General features: G+C 42.8%; 1 non-coding gene across 1 annotated transcript; it reads right to left on the reverse strand.

Moving 5' to 3' along the window:
- Positions 1 to 23,660: 23,660 nt before the first annotated feature.
- Positions 23,661 to 23,735, reverse strand: Trnas-uga (transfer RNA serine (anticodon UGA)). The gene has a single exon. It is a non-coding gene; the product is annotated as a tRNA-Ser (tRNA).
- Positions 23,736 to 25,220: the final 1,485 nt, after the last annotated feature.

A 25,220-nucleotide genomic window follows, 5' to 3' on the forward strand; every position in this document is an offset into this window, starting at 1 on the left:
CCCTGCCCCTTCACTGTAACGGGTAATCCACTGCATCGCAGCTTGTACGTCGGCCGCTGAACGTACGACGAGGGCCAAGTCGTCCGCGTAAGCTCGGCAGCGGAACATATGATCCCGGAGTGGAATACCTGTCAAACGTCGCCGTAATCCGCAAATGAGTGGTTCCATCGCAATGGCATAAAGCACCGTCGACAAGGGGCAACCCTGCCGTATTGAGCGTTCAATCCGTATAGGTTCTGTAAGTCTGCCGTTGACGAAAAGTCTGGACGTTGCTCCACGAAGGAGCCGCATAACCACTTGCGTGAACGTCGGGGGAATTGCCATTCGGTTCATCACTGCGTTCAGGAATGCATGATTGACGCGGTCAAACGCTTGTTTGAAGTCGATGGAGATTAAAGCGCCTGGCAGCCTCGAGTGTGTTGCCACAGCGATCACATCTCGATATTTACTGAGGGCTGTCTGTATATTACGATCGCCGCCTAAAGATGTTTGTTCGTGGGAAACAATGTCTCGTAAGACATGTTTGAGTCGCACTGCTAGAAGGCGTGTGAAAATCTTGAAGTCAGAATTGAGTAACGTGATCGGCCGATAACTGTCGAGTCGTGTTCCTCCTGCGGGTTTCGGGAGTGGTACAAGTAAGCCTTCCATGAACATTGGTGGCGGGTTCGCCGCGCCGGACAAAAGTTCCCAGTACATGTCCCTCCATCGTGACATCATCAAATCTTGGAAGGTTCTGTAAAATTCGAGAGGTAAACCATCTGGGCCGGGAGATCGATTCAGAGACCCTTTAGCCACAGCGCCTTGGACGTCGTCGTTGGTCACTTCAGAAGTCAGGAGGGTTGCAGCTATTGCGTTTAGAGTACCAAGTGTCTCCTGGGTAACCTCAGCAATGGCTTCTGCACCGGCAGGTACCTCTTGATATAAAAGTCTATAGTGCGTTGTGAATGCATCCGCAATGGTAGCTTGCGAATTCATCCGGCGTCCATCAGGTAAGTCTAAAGTTGTCATTAAAGCCTGTCGTCGTCGACGAACATTTTGAATAATATGATGCATAGAAGGTTCTTCACCGTTAATCCTATCTTGGCTGCGTGCTCGTACAATAGCTCCCTCTAGACGACATCTGGTCAAGGTTAAAATCTTGGCCTTAATGCGTTGAGCTTCTTTTAGACGATCCGGGGATGGAGGTTGATCCATGAGTTCACGTAGAGCGCTATAGTAGAAATCAGTTGTATGGTCATTCCACCTGGCTTTGGCTCTGCCATAGTGTGTCAATGTGCGTCGGATGGCCGGTTTGGCGCACAGCAACCACCACTGCAGTGTGGTCTCGTAACGCGTAATTCGTTGAACACAGGTGTGCCACGTGTCGGTGACCTGATGTCGACATTCAGGGTCCTGCAGTAGTGCTACATTGAGTTTCCAAGGTCCTGCACTGCGCCATATAGATTGTCGACGTAGGTTCATGGTACAGATGTAGATGTCATGATCCGAGAAGGCAGACGGCCAACGTTCCGCGTCGAGGAGAACTGATTTTAGAGCGTTAGAGATGTATATTCTGTCAAGTCGGCTGGCGGAGTGGCTCGTAATGTGTGTATACCCCAGGCGGTCGCCGTGTACCACTCGCCAAGTGTCGAGGAGACGAAGGCGGCGGACGAGGAAGCGAAGTTCCGGACATGTGGTGAAATGGTGGTATTGGTCTGTGCGCTCGAGAACGCAGTTGAAATCTCCACCTACGATGAGATGATCGTATAGGCCGAGGAATAAAGGTGTGATATCTTCTGCATAGAACCGGGAGCGATCCCTCCGTTTATCAGTGCCAGATGGGGCGTACAGATTAATGATTTTGAGTCCGTCAACTGTGATGGCCACCCCTCGCGCTGTTGGGAGGTATGCGACATCGGAAACTGCAATCCCTTCTCGGAGGAGGATGGCTGCGCCTGTGTGTTCCATAGCTGCAGGGGCGGCGTACGTCTCATATCCATAACACCCAGCCCAAGTTCCTGTCCTCAGTTCTTGTAACAGGGCGATGTCGATGTCCGCTGCTCTTAGCGTGTCACGGAGCAGTTGAAGTTTAGCGTGGGAGCCGATATTATTAGTATTGATAGTAGCTATTAGGTACGCCTGATGGGAGATTCGTGCTGCCGATAGGGTCGTAGCTGGTGAAGATTGTTGTGGTGGATGCTGGAAGTCCATAGAAGTGGCAGGAGTCGCCGTAGAAACTTCCCCCATTTTAGTGTTGGTCTAACGGAGGAACAGATCTCATTTCCGCATCAGATGGAGGTGGGAAATCCGTGTCATCCGCCCATGAAAAATTTCCGACAGGTTTGACATCGGCGAGAGATGGCAGCGCCGGCCGAGTCGGCTCAGCTGCGTCGGTGACAACAGGCGTGCTATGTTCCATGGCTTCAGGGCGCGGGGCTTGCGCACGCTCTCTGTTGGACGGTTCACCGTCTTTTGGATGACGCGTCTCCGTGGCAGAGGAGAAAGTGTTATCGTGTTCTCCGTCAGAGTGATGTGCCATCTCTTCGTCCTGCGGAGGGGGCTCAATGGTTGATTCTGATGTCTTGCGGCGTTTCTTTCGTCGTTTGGGCGACTTCTGCTTTCGGCAATGGGTTTCGGTGTCTGAGGAAGGAAGAGATTCACGTCGTTCGGGTACAAAAGCCGCGGGTGCTATGATGCGGTCGTCATTCCCCAGAACACTCTCACTGGCATCCTTGTGATCTTCTAGCGTGGGTGCGTCCGGCTGTTGGACATGTTCACGGGCGGCATCGTCGGTGTCAAGGTGCTGGGACGCCTCCGAGTGTATCGGACCAGAGAGACGCCCATGAACGGCCTCTTGTGTGGGCTGGACGTGCAGTGTCGCCGCATAGGTGACTGGAAGGGTGGTCGTGGTTCTGTCGGTGTTCGTATCGTCGGGCCTTAGTTGTGTGATGCGGCGTTGCAGGCATTCATTACCGACGTGACCTTCTTTGCCACAACCGGAACATGTTCGAGGTTGTCCGTCGTAAATGACCACCGCGCGGCAGCCGCCGATAGAAATGTACGATGGAACGTGCCGTTTGAGATCGATTCGGACTTGTCTCACACCATTAAGCACCGGATACGTCGTAAACTGTGCCCATGTCTCGGCTACGTGCCTCTGGACTTTTCCGAACGGGCTTAGCGCCGCGATGACTTCATCTTCATTTACCTCGAAAGGCAGTTCGAATACATGGATCGTCCGAAGGCCAAGTCCTGCATGGTCGACATCCACAGGCCCGACGTTTCCGTCGGAGTGCCGAAATTTTAGTCCATGTCGCGTCCTTTGAATAATCTCATTGCAGGCAGCGTCAGAAGTCATCTTAACATAAACGACGCTGCTAATGATCGATAGGTGTATGCCGATGAGTTCGTCACGGGGGATCTTCACGTCTTCGCGTAGGAAGCGTTCGACGGCCAGTGCTTTGGGTCGTGCGTATTCATTTGAGAAGGTGAACTTAAGAGTGTTCTTCCTGTAAGAGTTGGCCATTAGAGCGTGGTCGACTGAGAATCGCTGTGACGACGATGTAAACAAAACACTCCGCGGGCGCAGCGGCGTGGACGGCCGAGCGCGGTGCGCGCTGCTGCCCTGCCGAACGCAGACTGACAACTGAGCTACCGAAGTACTCAGCTACTCTTATTAATTATTTATATACTTTTCATTGTATTTAAACCAATTTTTAGTCTGACAATCTCATGGTTACCCTACGAGTCTATAGTTTTTGTTTATTAAATTTCACTAGTTTTGAGAAACATAATAGTAACGATATTTCAACCGAAGTGCTTCAGACACCGTCGGGTCGCTTTGGCGCGCCTGAGAGACGAAGTACTTCGGCTGCGCTAGTCAACCTGTTTCGGGCGTTCGGACACGTAATTCTGTTTTGGGTGTTCTGGGGGGACGGGCACGTGTCGTACTCTATATCGGAAGTTGAATCGAAAATTTACTGTACAATTAAGAAAGCTATGTTGAGTGTTGCAAAAGGCAATGTAAAGTGAGTGAATATTTAAATAGTAATCAAACAGGATACATTAATAAGAAATGTCGCCTACCATCATTTTCACTACTATAGATCTTGCTCTCTGTAGACATAGAGACTAACCTGGGCAACTGGCATCCCATAAAAAGCATGATCACAGAAGAAGATCCCACGAGCGATGAACTGTCTTCTGCGCTGGAGACATAACTTTAGAAGAAAACAGGTTGGTGGAAAGAACAGCAGTTGTGTTAACTACTGCGCCACCCGGCCGCTGTGTTTACCGCAAATGCACGGACTATCTCGGAACTTACCTCGGCCGACTCACATTCTCACCCAGCACGCAGACCCATCCGTGTCCTCCAAGATAACTTATTTTAGATTATATGAATGCGTGAGCTGACCTAGTCCACCTTGAAGAAGACATACGTAATTTTTAACACAGAGCTGATGGCACATACCGGCTCAGTCTCGTCTACGTCAGCAACAACATGTAGAACAGAGTAAGGAAATACTGTCTGATGGCAGGTTAAATGTCAATAACAATTGATAGAGAGCGACAACAATTTTTTACATGAAAGGCTCTTAACTTTTGTATGACAAAAAACAGTGTTTAAGTAGGCTTAGTTCAGATAATTAAAATAGTACTCGTTTTAATCGTCTTGATGCTGAAGCTCTTTTGTTTGTGTTTGCTTTAACAATAACGTATGTTTTGAGTGGGGTCCGCCTTTAGCAAAACACAATTTTGTTTGTTGTCCCAGGCATGTTTCACTGCAGTTGCAACATCATTAGTGGTTTTTTTTATTATTATGGCTGTTGAACATAAGGAATGTTCTTTACTGTTTAAATACATATAAATATTAGTTTCTAAATCGTAATTACAGGTTTCTGAAAAGCACATAAAATTTTGTATTTATACCTTCTTACCACATGGTGTGGTTTTCCTGCTGTATTACCTTTTTATAGTGACTGTTTTTCTTTACAGTTTGTCACCTGTTAACTACATACAACTTAATGTAGACGAAACATTTACGCAAAAATTACGATTTCTTAACTGTTATGGCGATGCCTGAGATTAACAATTCATGTGAAAGGTGTGTGTGTGTCTGTGTGTGTGTGTGTGTGGGGGGGTGTGTGTGTGTGTGTGTGTGGTGTGTGTGTCTATTTACATTATGTTTCACTTACGGTTTCTTTCTTCGTCATCTTCTTCATTGTCAAGTTCCATGTATTGAGTTGTCACTGTCACTGTGTTTACCAGCTCTAATAACAAGATGATGGACAGTGCAACAGTAGAAGGTGTGAAAACAAGATGGCAGACAGTGAAACAGTTAAGATGTCATTGGCGGTTGTTTTGAATTCCTCAGAGAGGTGTGTGTGTGTGTGTGTGTGTGTGTGTGTGTGTATGTGTGTGTGGGGGGGGGAGTTCTATAGGTTTGTGTGTATTGTGAGGTCAAGAAAATTTAACATTTTGTTGTTTTATGTTTCTAAGATGAATTTTATTTTTGGGTGGACTTTGGTCATGTCACTATGGAGTTGTTGGATGCGACTGGGTGTTTCATCTAGAAAGCATATGACGTCATCTACATAACGATACCAATATATTATCTGGCATTGTTTGGGTCCTACTATTGTTTCAAATACTTTATTTAAGAAAAATGTTGGCTAGAAGTCCACTGATTGGTGACCCCATTGGAAGTCCGTCTTCTTGTGAGTAGAACTGATTGTCAAATGATAAATAATTTTGCTCTATGATTAGTTTTAGAATGTTAGCTATTTCTTTTATGTGGAGATTGGGAATTTCTGCCTGTTCTTCTAATTGTTGTTTGTTGATGTTGATGATTTCCGTGGTGGGAATATTGATTTTTTGTATCACCTCTTCGGTGTTGTGTATGCTTCTGTTATTAGTGTATGTGTAATGTTTCTGTAAGTATGTGTGCATTTCTCTGGCTAACTAATATGTGGGTGCACTCCTGAAATTGACAACAGGGCGCATCGGAATGCCCTCCTTGGGGAGCTTTAATAGGCTGTTCAGTGTGGGAGCTTGGGCATTCTTTTGTTTCAGCCATTTCGTCTCCTGTTTTGTGGCTATGTGTGAGATACTTTTTACAAGAGTTTGTGTGTTTTTCTGGTATCTTTATCTTGGGTCACTGGTTAGCTTTGTTATGTTGTTGTCTTCCAGAAATTTTAAGGTTTTATCTTTGTATTCATCCTGTTTCATTATTATCATGGTGCTGCCCTTGTCTGCGTCGTTGTTTTTAAGTTTGTGTTTTATTTTTCTGCATGTTTTTTCTTCTTCAATTTTTGTTCTTGTTTTTCTTTACTATGTATCGTATTTCTTCTGCAACTAACTCCCTTGTCAGACCTACATTGAAGTTTGGGTTACTGTTCCTTTCTTTTTCTTTTATGATGCATTCACTTTCTGTGATAAGATTCTCCACTGTCTTATGTGCAATGTGTGTGTTGACATTGTATTTTGGGTCTTTTTCTAGAAAATTATTTCTTGGTTAGGTTGGTGAATGTCAGTAAGGTTGACCCGACGTTTGTGGAATGTGTGGTTTGTTTGCTTTGCTATTTTTGTGTGTAATGATTTCATTTCATTTTAAGAGGGCGTTTAGTTTTTGTTGTTGTTTATACCATTTTGTTTTTATTTGTGATTCTGTATTTTGTTTGACAGTATTCATGATATCATTAAATATTTCCAAGATTTTTATGTGATTCTCTAGTTCTAGGTGAATTTTGAACAGTTCAACATTGAGTTCGTGCTTAATTGTATGTAGGTATCTAATTTCTTGCTTCAGCCACTCAATTTCAGCTTTGTGTTTGGCACGTTGGGCTGCAGGTCACATACTGTTTAAAGTTACATGTATATAGTTAGGTATTACATTATGTGAAAGACAGATTCCGTTGAATTTTGTATTTAATATAGTTTGATGTACTTGTTTTTATTCTGAAACACAAATAGGATGAAATAGAGCATCTCTGTGTCGATTTTCCTTAATACAAGGTTCCAAAAACGATGGCCATTCGTTTTAGGAATCTATTGTCTGCATAAAAATCAAAACACACTCATCTCAAAAAGACGAATATTTCGATACGTAAGGACCGTGCTACGATAAGGAGTAATGCTGTTAAAGTTTCGGAAGAAAATTACGCTGATTACGTCCGATGAACAAGAAATGAGTTGTTATTGTTTTCAAAGATCACAGGACAAGAGACTATCTTAAAGAAATGCGGGGGTTTAAGCAATTCAAAAGAAAAACCGAACAGAGATCCCATAGTGAGGCTGCACATTCTGTATCTGACAACAAAACGAAACACTCAACAGAGTAAAACTGCAAGATAACGTATTGCAGAAACACTTTAGTAAGCTTAATGCATTCTTTCGAAAGACAAGACAAAATCTTTGTAAACAACAGAGATCTCCAAGGGAAATAAAAAAAAAACAAAGTTCTACAACAAAACTGAATAATGCAAATTTCAAAGATTTATACAGTAAATGAGATAGGATAACTTCAAATACCTCAAAGCCTTCAGAAATATTATACTCTCCACCTAATAGAAATAGGCATACACCTGGACACCCTTCTCACAAAAAATATGAACATTTGAAACTTACGTACGATATAATAGTCAACTGAGCAAGTCCATTGTCACAAATGAATTCTTAGACAACTACAACATAAAACACAGATAGCAGACTCACAATCTTTCAAAAGATGGTGGAATACTTTCCCACAAAGTTCACTACTGTTTATGCTCACTCCAAATCTAAGCCACATAAAAAATAGACTTAATTACGACAAGTAAAACGAAGCGAAGTGGTAGCGTGTTCACATGGCGACATCCGTGCCGGTTCATGTATTTGCACCATGCGTTCGCAGGTAAGAGGCTGAAACTTAAACCACTCCAAACCACATTACTGTCTCAACTGTAAATTCGGTGCATGGTAAAACGAATCATGGTTAGCGGTTCCACTCTCTCCTCTGGGGACAACAGCATAAAATAGACCAAGTAACATCACTCAGTTGTCTCCACAATATCGCAAAAGGTATCGTCATCAGCTTCCAACACAAAACATTATCTGTACAACAGAAAAACGTCACTTGAAAAATAGACACAGGTCCTCTTTCCTGCACATAATTACTTCCAACCACATTACCCGCAGGATCTCTTGCCTGATCACAAGTAACCTCAATAAAAACAACCTCAAACATGTCAAACTTCACTGTCCTCTGAGAAATAAGAGCCGAAAGTCATCTTATCCTCACTAAACAACTTATAAGAACACAACACACCAATTTTTCTTCATAATTCATTATAACTCTTAGCACGGTACATAACTTATAACATCATAGATTCTTACCCTGAGTTAACCAGTTAGGCATCCACCATTTGTGAAAAACAGAATGCATGGGTCGAGAAAGGCTGCAAAATGGGGAGATAAAATGTAGAGAGACGCAACAGAAGAGAAAGAGAAGACGGACAAAGTTCATTCCTTTCATTCCGCAATCCAGCATGTCACACAATGTCCCAGTGGTTTCGACAACACAAGTGCTAATCGTGTAATTACGACTAAGTACGCGCTTGGGGCCTCTAGTCACCTAGTCCCACTAGTAATCTGAGAGTCACTGACCGGATGGTCATAATCTCACAGTTTCGCGGTTTTATTACAAGGCCTAGGGGCAGATTTTGCGTCCGTGCCTGGTCTGCTAATAACAACACCTTCCCATCAAAGTTCAAAGGATTTAGACCCATTTCAGCAACCTCACAACCGCGGTTTTCGAACAGAAGGGACTTGTGTGCTGCCTAATGCTCTCACATCAGTGGAACAAAGGGTAAGAACCTACTCACATTTGGGCACAGGAATCGAGCTTAAAGAAAAGACGAAAGAAAGTAGGATGAAAGCGAAACAGAAGCAGCTGGGAGTTACTGCGCTTGCCACGAACATTTTGCTAGCTGCAAATTCCTGGAGATTAATCGACATATACCTATAGAAACTTCTCATCACAACAACTAAGCATGATATACTTCAACAACAACAAAGATAAAAACAAGGATAAGAAATCCACTTCAGTAGACAGATTCAAAGGAAGTATGTGTGTAAATTACAGAGGCATTAACTATACAACCAACATAGATCTGGAGTGTTTATCTAGGAACAATTCAACATTCAACATACCTCACAGTAACTACTCAGAAAAATTTATAGTTCAAATTGTCCTTCTAAGTAAAGATTCCTCCAAACAACGCAGGTTAATAACTGCATAAGGTGCAAATTTTAACTCTTTACAATGCACTCCTAAGTACTGAGAGGAAGAAACCCATGCAAGCAGCAACACTAATGGGGCATAAAACCACAGCCTAGTATCGCAACGTCCAGGAGAATTTTGTCTCTAAACCCATCTCAGTCTGTCCTAACAAAGGAACCTTCCCATCGCACCTCCCTCAGATTTAGTTATAAGTTGGCACAGTGGATAGGCCTTGCAAAACTGAACACAGATAAATCGAGGAAATAGGAAGAAGTTGTGCGGAACTATAAAAAAATAAGCAAAATATACAAACTGAGTAGTCCATGCGAAAGATAGGCAGTATCGAGGAGAAAGTGCGCTCTCGAGCGCCGTGGTCCCGTGGTTTACGTGAGCAGCTGCGGAACGAGAGGTCCTTGACTCACATTTTCCCTCGAGTGAAAAGTTTATTTTTTTCAGACAATTATCAAAGTTGAAGCACTCACACATAATCAACTTCGCTCTCCAAAATTCCAGGGCATGTTCAGATTTGCACGGACATATGCAGGATTTGACGGTCTACACACAGAAAAATTTGAAAACGTTAAAAACATATGTTTTGACAGAGCACAGGGAAAACTGAGCGACTGTGAAACTGTTGCATTCATTTGTCACAGTTTATGTCACAAACTCTTATGTTTTCATCACTTTTTTGGGAGTGATTATCACATCCACAAGAAAACCTAAATCGGCCAAAGTAGAAGAATCTCTTTACCCATTCGCCAAGTGTACAAGTTAGGTGGGTCGACTACATATTCCTGTCATGTGACACACATGCCATCACCAGTGTCGTATAGAATATATCAGACGTGCTTTCCTGTGGAGGAATCGGTTGACCTATGACCTTGCGATCAAATGTTTTCGGTTCCCATTGGAGTGGCACATCCTTTCGTCTACTAATCGCACGGTTTTGCGGTGCGGTTGCAAAACACAGACACTAAACTTATTACATTCAACAGAGACGTCAATGAACGAACGGACAGATCATAACTTTGCGAAAATAAATAAAGTAAACTTTGCACTCGAGGGAAGACTTGAACCAAGGATAATCTCGTTCTACAGCTGCTCACGCTAACCACGGGACCACGGCGCTCCAGAGCGCACTTTCTCCTCGATACTGCCTATCTTTCGCATGGACTACTCAGTTTGTATATTTTGCTTATTTTTTTCATAGTTCCACACAACTTCTTCCTATTTTCTCGAGTGATTTGTGTTCAGTTTTTCAAGGCCTATCCACTGTGCCAATTTATAACTAAATCTGAGAGGGGTGCGATGGGGAGGTTTCCTTGTAAGATGTGCAGTCACCTTCTAGCAAAATAAGATTGACTCATGACGTTTTTACACTACAGGCAAAATTACAGCTTGTGTTACAAAAAGTGAGCCCTAAGACTCACAATACTTCTTGATTTAAAACTATAATTTACTGATCTGAGTGGTCCTATTTGTTCACTTACATTCAGGAACCAGAAGGCAGTTATAAGAGTCGAGGGACATGAAAGGGAAGCAATGGTTGGGAAGGGGATGAGACAGGGTTGTAGCCTCTCCCAATGCTATTCGATCTGTATATTGAGCAAGCAGTAAAGGAAACGAAAGAAAAGTCCGGAGTAGGTATTAAAATCCATGGAGAAGAAATATAAACTTTGAGGTTCGCCGATGACATTGTAATTCTGTCAGAGACAGCAAAGGACTTGGAAGAGCAGTTGAACGGAATGGGCCATGTCTTGAAAGGAGGGTATAAGATGAACATCAACAAAAGCAAAAAGAGGATAATGGAATGTAGTGAAATTAAATTAGGTGATGCTGAGGAAATTAGATTAGGAAATGAGACACTTAATGTAGTAAAGGAGTTTTGCTATTTGGGGAGCAAAATAACTAATGATGGTCGAAGTAGGGAGGATATAAAATGTAGACTGCCAATGGCAAGGAAAGCGTTTCTGAAGAAGAGAAATTTGATAACATCGAGTATTGATTTAAGGGTCAGGAACTCATTTCTGAAAGTATTTGTATGGAGTGTAGCCATGTATGGAAGTGAAACATGGACGATAAATAGTTTGGACGAAAAAAGAATAGAAGCTTTCGAAATGAGGTGCTACAGAAGAATGCTGAAGATTAGATGGGTAGATCACATAACTAATGAGGAGGTATTGAATAGAATTGGAGAGAAGAGGAGTTTGTGGCACAACTTGACTAGAAGGGATCGGTTGGTAAGGACATGTTCTGAGGCAGCAAGGGATCACCAGTTTAGTACTGGAGGGTAGCATGGAGGGTAAAAACAGTAGAGGGAGGCCAAGTAATGAATACACTAAGCAGATTCAGAAGAAAGTAGGCTGCAGTAGGTATTGGGAGAGGAAGAGGCTTGCACAGGATAGTGTAGCATGGAGAGCTGCATCAAAACAGTCTCAGGACTGAAGACCACAACAACAACAACAACAACGGTCTCTTCTGAACAAATCGCTGCAGTGCCGTAGTGCATAGCAGCACTTACAGTACACTCGTTGCGTCGCGACGCGTTGAATGCGGCGGCGACGGCGGCGGCGGTGGCGGAGGGGTTGCGGCTGCGGGTCGTACGCAGTCGATGACCACTTGGCTGTGGCACGGGCGTCTAAAGTAGGCGCTGCGAAAGTTGATGCCAGTACACTGACGGAGACGGCAGCAAGAAAGCTTTCCGGTGGCGAACGTGGTTCCCGCCTCTTTGCGACCGGGCGGCAGGTCGGCCGCGCAGCTGGAAACTGGTCAGGAACAACAGCAAAGCCCGCCAGGCGGACACCAGGCAGTGTGGTGGCGGCAAGGCAGCGTAGCCAAACATGCTGCATTCACTGGCGGACGACGTCAGTGAGCAACAAGAAGCTGGTGGGTGGCGCCTTTTGACGGCGATAGAGGCAGGGTGGCCGCGCCTACAGTCAGACAGTGCATAGTCCGCCCGTATGCTTGTTGAGCTGCAGGGAAGGCACTGACGCATTGCCCGTTTTTATTTATTTATTGTTTCTTCATGTCTTGGCACCCAGCTCATTATTAGTGCGCGGCGATCGAGTAGCTACGCCAGCTGCTATTGTCAAATGGGGCGGCGCGAACACAACATGCAGGTGTACTCATAAGGGGAGGCCACGACTTTGGGATCACAGATTTACTTCAAGCTTTGTACACTTTTAGTGCCCATTTTTATTTTATTTTTCTTCATGTCTTGGCACCCAGCTCAGGATTAGTGCGCGGCGATCGAGTAGCTACGCCAGCTGCTATTGTCAAATGGGGCGGCGCGAACACAACATGCATGTGTACTCATAAGGGGAGGCTCGACTTTGGGATCACGGATTTACTTCAAGCTTTGTACGCTTTTAGTAGGCCATTAAAACAATCTCTTGTGAAAGTAGTTAAGTGCACTATTCTGGCAACTCAGAGAATATCGGAAGAGAAGTTTTACGTGTATATTGTGTAAATCATGTATCTGTGCAAAGGTATCGACTGCCAGAATTGATTCTGGTCATATGGTTAGCGTTTGCGCCTCGCCAGAGGACCATGGCAGACGCAACGGTTCAAATCTCGCAGATACTTCGTTTTTAACCTATCTGTTTTTCATCATTGGTTCCATTATTTAATTTATTTGAGAGGTAATATAATGAAAAAAAAAAACTTCCATTTGCACGAAGTTTCGTTTTATGTTTTCCATGTCTGTATGAGAAATAACATCTTGCAATGTTTGATTTCGAGAGCACATCCGACAAGCCGGCCGGTGTGGTCGAGCGGTTCTAGGCGCTTCAGTTTGGAACCACGCGACCACTACGGTCGTAGGTTCGAATCCTACCTCGGGCATGGATGTGTGTGATGTCCTTAAGTTAGTTAGGTTTAAAGTAATTCTAAGTTCTAGGGGACTCATGACCTCAGATGTTAAGTCCCATAGTGCTCAGAGCCATTTGAACCATTAGAACCACATCCGACAAATAATTCTACATTACTCTTTCGGTCTGGCACACTGTGACTTATATTACCGGTTGTGAATGACGTCATTCGCATCATTATTTATCGAGGTTTGACTTGGGCTTTCCAAGGCTGTCCCTCGTCCTTGACATTTTAATTACATATTGTAAATAGTCAACTAACATGAAATTCACTATAGCTTCACGAAAACGTAGGTAGGTTTTCTCATTATATTCCCTCTCAAATTAAATGAGAGCAGTGATGAAAAATATATAGATTAAAACAGTAATTTAACTTTTTATACTTGGGATTCACAGTCATGTAGAACTTTATAAAAGACATCATATTTACGCCAGCGACTGTAACACTTTCTTTTTTTTTACGACTGCAATTCCGGCCTTAGGCCATTATCAAGTGCACATTTTTGTGGCTTTATGCCATGTCAACTTAAAATGAGCTGACACATTTGTATGTCGTTGTCATTACTATCAAATACATTCGTGACGCTGTTACATATTGTGAGCACACACATCCGTATGTCATAAAACAAAATAGTCTGTAGACACCCATGTTCGTTAGCCCATCACTAGTTACTTACGTCGTGGCCTCCCGTTGTCAGTTGTCCGCAGCTCGTGGTCTAGTGGCTAGCGTTGCTGCCTCTGGATCACGGGGTCCCAGGTTCGATTCCTGACCTGGTTGCGGATTTTCTCCACCCGGGAACAGCGTGTTTGTGTTGTCCTCATCATCTCATCATCATTCGGATAGTGGCGAGACTGGAAGCTTGTACGGGCGCTGGTGACCTCGATGTTGAGCGCCTCACAAACCAACATCATCATCCTCCTCTTGTCAGTTATACTTACTGAGCGTGAACTGCGGTGGACCGTTCTCCGTGAGACTCAGGCCGCGTTGAGGCAGAGAGCGAGGCGGCACAGTAGACTTCGCCCCAGGCGCTGGAAGCAGAAAGCCGACGCGCTCGGCACCCAGCCTCGTCTCTGAGAAGGGGAGCCACGACATTTGGAACACGGATTTACTGCAAACTTCGTACACTCGTAGTACTCCATTAGAACAACAAAATGTGTAAGCAGTAGCGCGTACTTCTCAAGAGTTATTGAGAAAATCGCAAGATAATTTCGGTCGTCAAATATATACCTGTGCGTGGCCGTTTTTACCAGGTTGTTTTACCTTAGGTTTTTTCAAGCCCCGTAATCGCTGGGTCGCTGGATTGAGTCCCGCTCGTCAGTTTTGTTATTTCTAATAGTGTCATTTTCTTTGCTATTTATATTACAGTTGCTGTAATCGGAAAAATACGTGTAATCTGATGAGCTTTTTTTAAATTTACAATGTTATTTGGCAGTCTACAACTTTTTATTATCAAAAATAATATAATATTCATAACTACCGACTAATAAACGGCCAAGCGCATAAAGTGATACTGAAAATGTATGCTTGTCTGTGATTTGAGAAATCCCTTATACCTGGAAGGAGCCCGAAACGACTTGTTACCTCCAAGTTTTGACCGGCACAGACGGCTTTCGAAATATGTACAATTAATCGTCGCTTTCGACGTTACGATTACAAGTTGGGGGATTGTATTTTTCGTAAAAAGATGAAAAACAAAGTTAAACGGCACCAGCTGCATTGAATAAATGCTATGTTTCCGCACACGCAAGGTGTTTTGAGGTTTTCCGTGGAAAAACAAACCTCTTTAACATTTTCAAAAACCTCTCTTTCAGCCGATAATTTGGAAGCAAACCATGCATAACGCAGCATTTTCTTAAATATCGGTGCTGATCATTGGCCGTGCAGTATCGAGTGTATTTTAATATCGTCTTCACGAGAAGCAATTTCTCGTTCTCTTTCAATTAAATACGAACAATTTTGAAGACGCGGACAAGTATACATGTTCAGTATTACTTTACGCGTTTGGTCGTTTACTAGTCGGTAGTTATGAATATTACATTAGTTTTGATAATAAAAATTTGTAGACTGCCAAATAACATTGTAAATTTAATAAAAGTTTATCCGATTACACGTATTTTTCCCATTACATCAATTGTAATATAAACAGTAAAGAAAATGACTGTGTTAGTAATTGAAAAAAAAATCTGACTAGTGGGACTCGATCCAGCGATTACGGGACTTGAACGCTAACCACATTTTTTTTTTTTTAATCTCATTTTGTTCGATATTGTTCGTTGCGTCTTCTCGGGGCGGACGTCGTAAGACCTCCGTTTAGTTTCTTTATTGATCGATTAAATCAATTGTTTTATTACACAGGGCAGCTAACCCTCTGACCGAACACGCTGAGCTACCACTCGGCTGCCGGCGCTCTCTGGTAAAAATGGCCACGCACATGTGTATATATTTGACAACATTTGACGGTCGAAGTTATCTTGCGGTTTTCTCAATAACGCTTGAGAATTACGTGCTACTGCTTACAGATTTTGTTGTCCTAATGGAGTACTACGAGTGTACAAAGTTTGCAGTAAATCCACTTTCCAAACGTCGTGGCCTCCCCTTGCGATTGGAATGAAAGGAAGACCGCTCCATTCGCACCGTCAACAAACAGAACAGGCTCTGCTAACGGTATACTACGCCCTCCACATCCCTGGCAGTGGGTTCTCCACAACGCCGGTGACTACTTTGAAGCATAGTAACTGGTGCAAACATATAACTCTTTTGCAGCGGTTGTGAATAAATACACTCCTGGAAATTGAAATAAGAACACCGTGAGTTCATTGTCCCAGGAAGGGGAAACTTTATTGACACATTCCTGGGGTCAGATACATCACATGATCACACTGACAGAACCACAGCCACATAGACACAGGCAACAGAGCATGCACAATGTCGGCACTAGTACAGTGTATATGCACCTTTCGCAGCAATGCAGGCTGCTATTCTCCCATGGAGACGATCGTAGAGATGCTGGATGTAGTCCTGTGGAACGGCTTGCCATGCCATTTCCACCTCGAGCCTCAGTTGGACCAGCGTTCGTGCTGGACGTGCAGACCGCGTGAGACGACGCTTCATCCAGTCCCAAACATGCTCAATGGGGGACAGATCCGGAGATCTTGCTGGCCAGGGTAGTTGACTTACACCTTCTAGAGCACGTTGGGTGGCACGGGATACATGCGGACGTGCATTGTCCTGTTGGAACAGCAAGTTCCCTTGCCGGTCTAGGAATGGTAGAACGATGGGTTCGATGACGGTTTGGATGTACCGTGCACTATTCAGTGTCCCCTCGACGATCACCAGAGGTGTACGGCCAGTGTAGGAGATCGCTTCCCACACCATGATGCCAGGTGTTGGCCCTGTGTGCCTCGGTCGTATGCAGTCCTGATTGTGGCGCTCACCTGCACGGCGCCAAACACGCATACGACCATCATTGGCACCAAGGCAGAAGCGACTCTCATCGCTGAAGACGACACGTCTCCATTCGTCCCTCCATTCACGCCTGTCGCGACACCTCTGGAGGCGGGCTGCACGATGTTGGGGCGTGAGCGGAAGACGGCCTAACGGTGTGCGGGACCGTAGCCCTGCTTCATGGAGACGGTTGCGAATGGTCCTCGCCGATACCCCAGGAGCAACAGTGTCCCTAATTTGCTGGGATGTGGCGGTGCGGTCCCCTACGGCACTGCGTAGGATCCTACGGTCTTGGCGTGCATCCGTGCGTCGCTGCGGTCCGGTCCCAGGTCGACGGGCACGTGCACCTTCCGCCGACCACTGGCGACAACATCGATGTACTGTGGAGACCTCACGCCCCACGTGTTGAGCAATTCGGCGGTACGTCCACCCGGCCTCCCGCATGCCCACTATATGCCCTCGCTCAAACTCCGTCAAGTGCACATACGGTTCACGTCCACGCTGTCGCGGCATGCTACCAGTGTTAAAGACTGCGATGGAGCTCCGTATGCCACGGCAAACTGGCTGACACTGACGGCGGCGGTGCACAAATGCTGCGCAGCTAGCGCCATTCGACGGCCAACACCGCGGTTCCTGGTGTGTCTGCTGTGCCGTGCGTGTGATCATTGCTTGTACAGCCCTATCGCAGTGTCCGGAGCTAGTATGGCGGGTCTGACACACCGGTGTCAATGTGTTCTTTTTTCCATTTCCAGGAGTGTAGTTGCCACTATTTAAGTTCCAACCCTAGTATTAATGTGATTTGCTTGAACTGTTGTATAGCATTCCGAGAATGCAGCATCCTTTAGGCACCTACACGAGACGAGTGGGCAGGAACCCACGAGAAGCTAGATACCTTCTTGCAAATTCAGAGTACTCCGTCATGCCTACTTAAGTTAGTGGTATGCCAGTTATCGGAAGAGGTCTATGTTTCAGGTACTTTCGACATTTATCCTATGAAATTTTTATTTGTACTCACACTTCAACGCCATAAAAGATGTCTAAATTATACGGCTGGTCCCGGCAGAGGTTTGAGTCCTCCCTCAGGCATGGTTGTGTGTGTTTGTCCTTAGGATAATTTAGTTTAACTAGTGTAAGCTTAGGGACTGATGACCTTAGCAGTTAAGTCTCATAAGATTTCACACACATTTGAACATTTTTCTATATTATAAACAACATTGGTACCTCGTGCTGCTAATTTTCATGCCTCTTCAGCATAATCGAATCATGTTTGAGATGGTAACAGAAAATATAATAACTTATTTATAGATTCTTCCGTCGCTTCTTGATAGAACAATTCCATATTGCGGGTTGAAAAAGACCTAGGCGGTTTTTTGCTCTACTGATTTTTATTTGTATGAATTAGTTTTCGGCTTATTAGGCCATCTTCAGATAACTACTGGCTATTTACAAGGAGCTTGTGTTGTTACGAACCAGAGATTCTGGTTCGTAAGAACAGAAGCTCCTTGTAAGCATAAGCCGGTAGTTATCTGAAGATGGCGTCATAAGCCGAAAACTAGTTCATACAAATAAAAATCAGTAGAACAGAAAACAGCCTAAGTGTTATTCAAGCCTCAAATATCGTAAGTGTTTCACTGTAGAATATTTATGCAAAACGTAGGTTTACCTTCGGTTCTGTTACTGTAATCTTAAATAAATGTAAATCCGAAATGGCACCGTGCAGTATACACAGCTTTACTTCATTTCTATGGAAGCCAAAAAAATTGCTACGACCCCAAAACAGCCATCCTCATCGCTGACTGAATCAATAATTTCGTTTATGCTGTTAGGAGACTGAAATATTAAGCTCGCTATGCAGGTACAAACGGATAGAAACTTTTGAAGAAATCCGACAGTAAACGTGCTGAAACTTCTGCGGTCTTTCCCTGAGTTCTGCAAGTCTTTCCCATAATTCTTAAAAATTTTGCACCATCATCCATTCAATCGAGTAAGTAAACAATTTGTTATCGTCACTATTACAAATATATTACACTGAGTGCGTTCTATACTGCTCGGAGCAAAGCTGGTAATGAGCTAAGAGAAAAGCACAGTTCGACCATAACACCTATTATGGGAAAATAAGTTTGAGTAGTGATGATTTAGTCACGTTCAGTTTTCTTAGGTTCATCTGATCAGGGAGAGGCTTCCATTCAATGATATTCCGTTCACAGCAAATATCTATCACGTGACCTCAGAGTAAACTTCATGAACAAGCTGGTTGGTTGGTTTGCGGGGATTGAAGGGATCAGACGACAAAGTCCATCGGTCCCTCATGAACAAGCATTCTGTTTATAACGTCGTACATTAAGCAATACATTATTACTGAAGAAATGAAAGTGGCAGTTTTCAAAATGGCATGCGAGTAAAATTTTGGGTAGCTTTCACATGAAAGTTCGCACACACTCTCACCTGATACTATACATTTCAAGAATTCCACGAATATTTCGTTTGTAATTTGTCATTTTACTGATCAAAAAATGCTTTTATTGACATGTTTCCCAAATGACAGGCTGTTTCAATGTCATACCAGTGTAACAGACACATTACTTATTTCAACGGCTATTTCTTCAATATATCCGTATGATTTCTTTGTCACGATGGTCTAAATGCGTGAATATACATTTATATTGAAATTCGTATTAACAGAGAATAAGAGTGAGATGAAAGCTGCACACCAAAAACTGACGTTGCGATCAGTGAAAAACCGGGAACCTGTGTGCACCACTCCCAAACTGCTACAGATAACTCGCTTAACCAGAGTAAGTCAGGATACACGTTTTCCTAATGTTTGACCGAGGAACGATGAGTTGTTAAGCCAAAAATTAAAAAAATAAAAAAGAAATGCATTTGCTTAGTAACAAGTCATCGGATATTTTGGCTTCCTGCTATCAAAATACGGAATCAACATTTGTAACATTGTTTGACGAACTTTTAACCAAATAAACATTTTACAGGAGTAGGTGAAAAATATTGCAGTTGAGAATAACGCTTCATGTTAGAGTGACGTAGAAATCGTGGGTACCATTAACAACCTATTCAATATATGGAGAACTCCTTTGACTTGTTCGCAAGTGTATTACGGTATTCAATAACTTTTAGATGACTATGTAGCGACAGGTCCGTCCTCTCACAGAAAAAAAAGTCCGCAGGAGATTGGTCGAAAGCTGAGCGGCTAGTACATTCTATTATTAGCATGAAACGTCCCCTTTGCACAATTATACATGATTGTGCTTAAACTGACACACAATATTTTTTTAGCGCAACGCAATCTGCCTTTCAGTAACCCCTACAAGAGAATGGCCCTGACTAAATTAACCTATACGTTTCACAAATCACTTACCTCACAAAAATCTTCGTTACTCGAACTACTGCAATACAGCGAGCTCCACTAGTGCCAGCTAAATAAAAGATTCAAACTACTGAAGGCACTAACTACTGATAGGCATAGTTAGCAAATGAAAGATTTTGATAGAGAACAAACAATGTATTTACCTCAATAGTGTTCAAAAGTGATAATATATATAGCAGTTCATGACATCCAGACTTACAAATTTCAAAACTCCGCCATTTCACTCCCCACATCCGCCACTGCTGGCGGCTCACCTCCAACTGCGCAACGCTACGCGCTGTTAACATCCAGCTGCCCAACACTACAATGGCGAGTATTACAACAATGCCAACCAGCCACTGACTGCACACAGCAGAGCCAGTGATTTTCATACAGAGCACTACGTGGTGTTTCCAATAAAAAAACCTAAACAGCCTACTTACATAGCCCCCATGCTCCCCACAAAACATTTTACAAATTGTTTTGGGCAGTGGCCAATATAGATTTGAAAAAAATGTTTCATAATTACAATAACAAAGATATCAAATGCACACACTTAGTAATACAATGTTGGTCAAAAGGTAAAATTTTCTCGCAGTCCATAAAGACAGTCCTGATCATTCATCGAAGTAAAATTGCAGATTTTTTTTTTTTCAAAGTCTGAGCAGTAACAGAAAATGCACACAGAAGTAGTGGATTTCCATGCTGTCTTGAAGAAGTAGTGTTGTCCTTCCAACGGACAGACATTGCTGACTCTTGACATGCAGACAGGTAATGGGCCACAACAGAGCAAACCCACAGCAGAGTCAGTCGAAGTTTTGAAGAATATTGGTAGGTAGGTCATCACAGAACAGGCCAACTGTAGTTCCGGTAGAGATTACGGTATTGGTGAGTCATCAAAGGTGCAGACCGAGTGCAGTCCTTGTAGAAATAATGGTATTGGTGAGTCATCAAAGATGCAGACCCACTGTAGTCCTTGTAGAAATAATGGTGTGTGAGTCGTCAAAGGTGTAGACCCACTGTAGTCCTTGTTGAGATGGCTAACAGCCATCCGTTGCGACTGTGCAGGTGCACAATCACCATAGAAGATTCTTGTGGAGAATATAGCAAGTCCATAAACCACCACTTGTGCACTCACAAAGTTGTTTTTTTTTAATGTCCTTAGAACCAGCAGTGCTGTTAACCAGTTCCTTGCTGAATTATTAACACATGTGCATAACACTATGAGTTCCTACTTCTCACATATTGTCCATATACTATGACCAACAGAAACGTGTGCAGTGAAATGTAACTTAATTTGAAGAACTGGTGTCTATACAATTATAAATTTAGAACATACGAGTACAATTACAAAGGTACAAAATACATCATTAAACAACATAATACTACAGATAACATTTGTAGTACAGGCTTTACAAAAGAATCGAAATAACATATACATCAGTGTCACAGGAATTATGATATAAGTACATACATAAAAGATCAGAATAACTTTTGAATCATCAACTTCACACATGAGCATTAAAACAAAACAGAATAAATAATGTCTAAACATCTTTACAAAGTAAATAACATATTATTAGAAAAATTCTAGAACATAACTCTTATTAGCTAAACACATAATGATAGGAAAAACACAAATATACAAGAGTACACAAAACATAGGGTGATAACACAATGGAAAGGCAAGGGTTCGTTTTCAGTGTAACATTTGGTACTGAAGTCCAACCTAAAACTTCATTCCATAGATCTTTCGTCTTATTTCAACATTTGTTTTCACCAAAACATCCTATCCAAGGATGCTTTCTGTATTTATATGTTCACATATTTCTTACCTCATTATTTATTCTCCATTATCTTACATCATTTATTTCCAAGAAAATCCTACCTAAACTTGTTGTCTCTAAACCGTACTTTTTTGTTCATATCCTCTTTCAAAATACTTTTTTGGCCAAACCATATTCTTATAGCTTCTCAATGCATTTCTTCCAATTCATTACAACTCGTTCTCTTACATAGCCTACCCCATTTTAAGCTAACTTAAATCTACTGAGCTCAGATATATTTACTAAGTGACGAGGCAATGCAGCAGCACAAAACAATTAACACAAACAGCAATGACAAAAAATGGAAATTGGCAAAGCAAGCAGCAGCAGCAAATGCAATAACTTATATCTAATTATGACAAAGCTCAAGCATAAAAAAATATTACAGTAAAAATGGCCATGTTTAATACCTATGTAACATCTTCACACTAGGGTGATGCATCACGAGAACTTACGCTAGCAGATAGGTTACCAAATCGTAAAAAAATTATTTATGCAATTCCTGTGAAGGGAAATGTCTATTTTTGCTCTCTTTTCTATGAGCAAGTACATCATAAAATTATTCTTTACTGGATCTGTAGACAGAAAATAGTGATATTAGTACATCTATAAAATTTTATTTTAACCAATGCTGCAGTGCAGCTAGAAACTAGATATTAAACAAAATGAGTAAATAAATACCTAAAGCAAGCCATATGGCATTTCTCTCAAATAGCAAGACAATAGCTGTGAAATATTTCTCATCGTTTCATTAGGCATTTTAGTAAATATCATAAATCAAGAGCTCCACAGTATTATCATATGTTTTCAAGTTTGAGCATGTCGTATTTGCGATGCTTTCTACAAAGGATTTTCAATAGCGAGGATAATGGCCTCTTTTTTTTCTCCGCCTGTGCCTCTGAAAGGCACACACTAATGCTTTTTTTTCCAGGCGCCTGTCGCACAGCTGGGTGCCCACGACGCATTACATGCAGGTGGTCACTTACCTTTCTTACTGATATATTTACGACAGCAGTTTGCGCTACAGTGACAGTCTCATATAAAAATATTTTCACAGGTTGAGAATTTGAGTTACAAATGTGTAGAAAATAAAATCCTATAAATATAACAGTGCCCAAAAAATTTTGGTCGGCATTGTAATACATTCACGCTTTTACATACATTTCATAACTCTTAAATTACGATTCTCGGTTTCCAACATCCTTTTTCACAAACCAGAGGCCCTAACCACTACTTATTCTTACCTTATTACACATATACATATTCATCGACACTTCTTCAATATTTCATCATAAGAAATACGTAGCATAATCAAATTCACATATATGATAGCATCATCTTATTGATCATAAACATACCTCAACAGCATAATACACATCGTCGTCCTAATAATATCATAACATCTCAGTCAATTCTCAAACACGTTGTAGCTTTCTGCAATAATGTCAAAACCTAAAAAAAATTCTCTGCTCATTTCAATAGTGTCATCTACCTCAAACGTACTTTAAAAATCATGATCTCATCCCAAATACATCATTCAAAGCTCTCATAGTATCACAATAGTTCCGAAAAAATATGAACAGTTCACAAAGTACAGACAAAATAAGTGTGAAGTTATCCAACTGTGTAATTGCGTAAACATGTGTCACTGACGTAGCAAAAAAATTTTGTTTCTCTGTTAAATAATCAGATAGCTGTGTAATTCTGTGTTAGAGAAATATGGTACCGATGTGTAAAGTTGAATAAGCAAATACCATATTAGCTAGGGCTCCTTGAGCTTGCCAAACACATGGTACACAAAGTAAGCGTGTACCCCCCTGAGGATTAATGTAATTATACCCTCAGGTTTCCAGAATGAGATTTTCACTCTGCAGCGGAGTGTGCGCTGATATGAAACTTCCTGGCAGATTAAAACTGTGTGCCCGACCGAGACTCGAACTCGGGACCTTTGCCTTTCATGGGCAAGTGCTCTACCAACTGAGCTACCGAAGCACTACTCACGCCCGGTACCCACAGCTTTACTTCTGCCAGTACCTCGTCTCCTACCTTACAAACTTTACAGAAGCTCTCCTGCGAGACATGCAGAACTAGCACTCCTGAAAGAAAGGATATTGCGGAGACATGGCTTAGCCACAGCCTGGGGGATGTTTCCAGAATGAGATTTTCACTCTGCAGTGGAGTGTGCGCTGATATGAAACTTCCTGGCAGATTAAAACTGTGTGCCCGACCGAGACTCGAACTCGGGACCTTTGCCTTTCGAGGGCAAGTGCTCTATCAACTTTTATTTTTTTTATACCTTTCGCGCTCTACCATTTTTTTAAATAAGAAAATTTATGAAAACCTCTTGTGCATGAAAATAAGAGACGACGTTATTCATAAAATAACACAATACCCTTTGAAAATGGAAAACATAAAAGGTAGATATATTTCCGCAAAGGCCTTCTATTTTTATTCTTTTTTTTGTTAACATAAAGGAGTATACAGTCTCACCATCAGCAGCAAACTCTTTTCTTTAGTCTTTTTTTGTTTTTGTTTTGGGGGAGCACAGGAGAAAGAAAAACAAATAGGCTGCAGATAGAGAGGTATTTGTGAAAGGGAGAAACATGTATAAGAAGAAAAAAACTTAGAAGAGGAGGAGAAAAGAGAAGTGAAATAAAATAGGAATACTTTCCGCGCCATGCTCCACTTTGGAGTGCCATCAGAACAAAATGCATTCTATCATTGACCATTGAAGGGGAACGTGGGATCGTCCAGTCTTGGCTGGCAATGTTCGTTGAGATTCCAGCTTTGAGGCAGGTTGGTGAAAATACTCTGTAAATAGTTCGCGAAAGTGGCCCGATAGTGTCGATGTCGGCGAAGGGTGTGGTGACGTACTTGGAGGCGTGTCCAGAAGTCCACCGGCTCGACGATGTCGTCCCGGAAGAGGTAGTTGACAGCCATGCCACTGATCCATGTGATGGCGTGCCACTTAGCCGGTGGAAAGTACGTCGTGTCGGGATATATCATCATCATAGTAGGAGAAACATGACGTGGTGGTACTCGGAGGTAGAAAGCCACAATCTTCTGTACGAGGGTCCAGACAGCTGCTGCTGGCCCATACTCAAAACGATGTAAATCTGTATCTTCGACATTGCATTTGAGGCACAGGGGTGAGTCCACCAGTGCGATACGATGCAGTTTCTGTCTTCTAGTATACTTTACGTTGACGAGAAGGTACCACATAGAGGTGGTGTCAGTGGTGTGATATGGTTGGTGGATCGTTTTCCAAACTGTAGGCCATGAAACCTGAGGTTGACGTGTTTCGGCGGGGCTGCGTGGTGGAGACCTTCGGAGAAGGCGGTAGATGTCACGGGTGGTCGTCTTCCTGGTCCTGGGGAGCTCGGTGCATATGTAGCTGTACTCCAAAAAGAAACGGCCGATATGTGACATCGGAGGTGGGATGTGCGCCAAAGACGTCGGTGGGCGTCTCGAAACAGGT

This window comes from Schistocerca gregaria, chromosome X, assembly GCF_023897955.1.
Source record: "Schistocerca gregaria isolate iqSchGreg1 chromosome X, iqSchGreg1.2, whole genome shotgun sequence".
NCBI classification, from domain to species: Eukaryota; Metazoa; Arthropoda; class Insecta; order Orthoptera; family Acrididae; genus Schistocerca; species Schistocerca gregaria.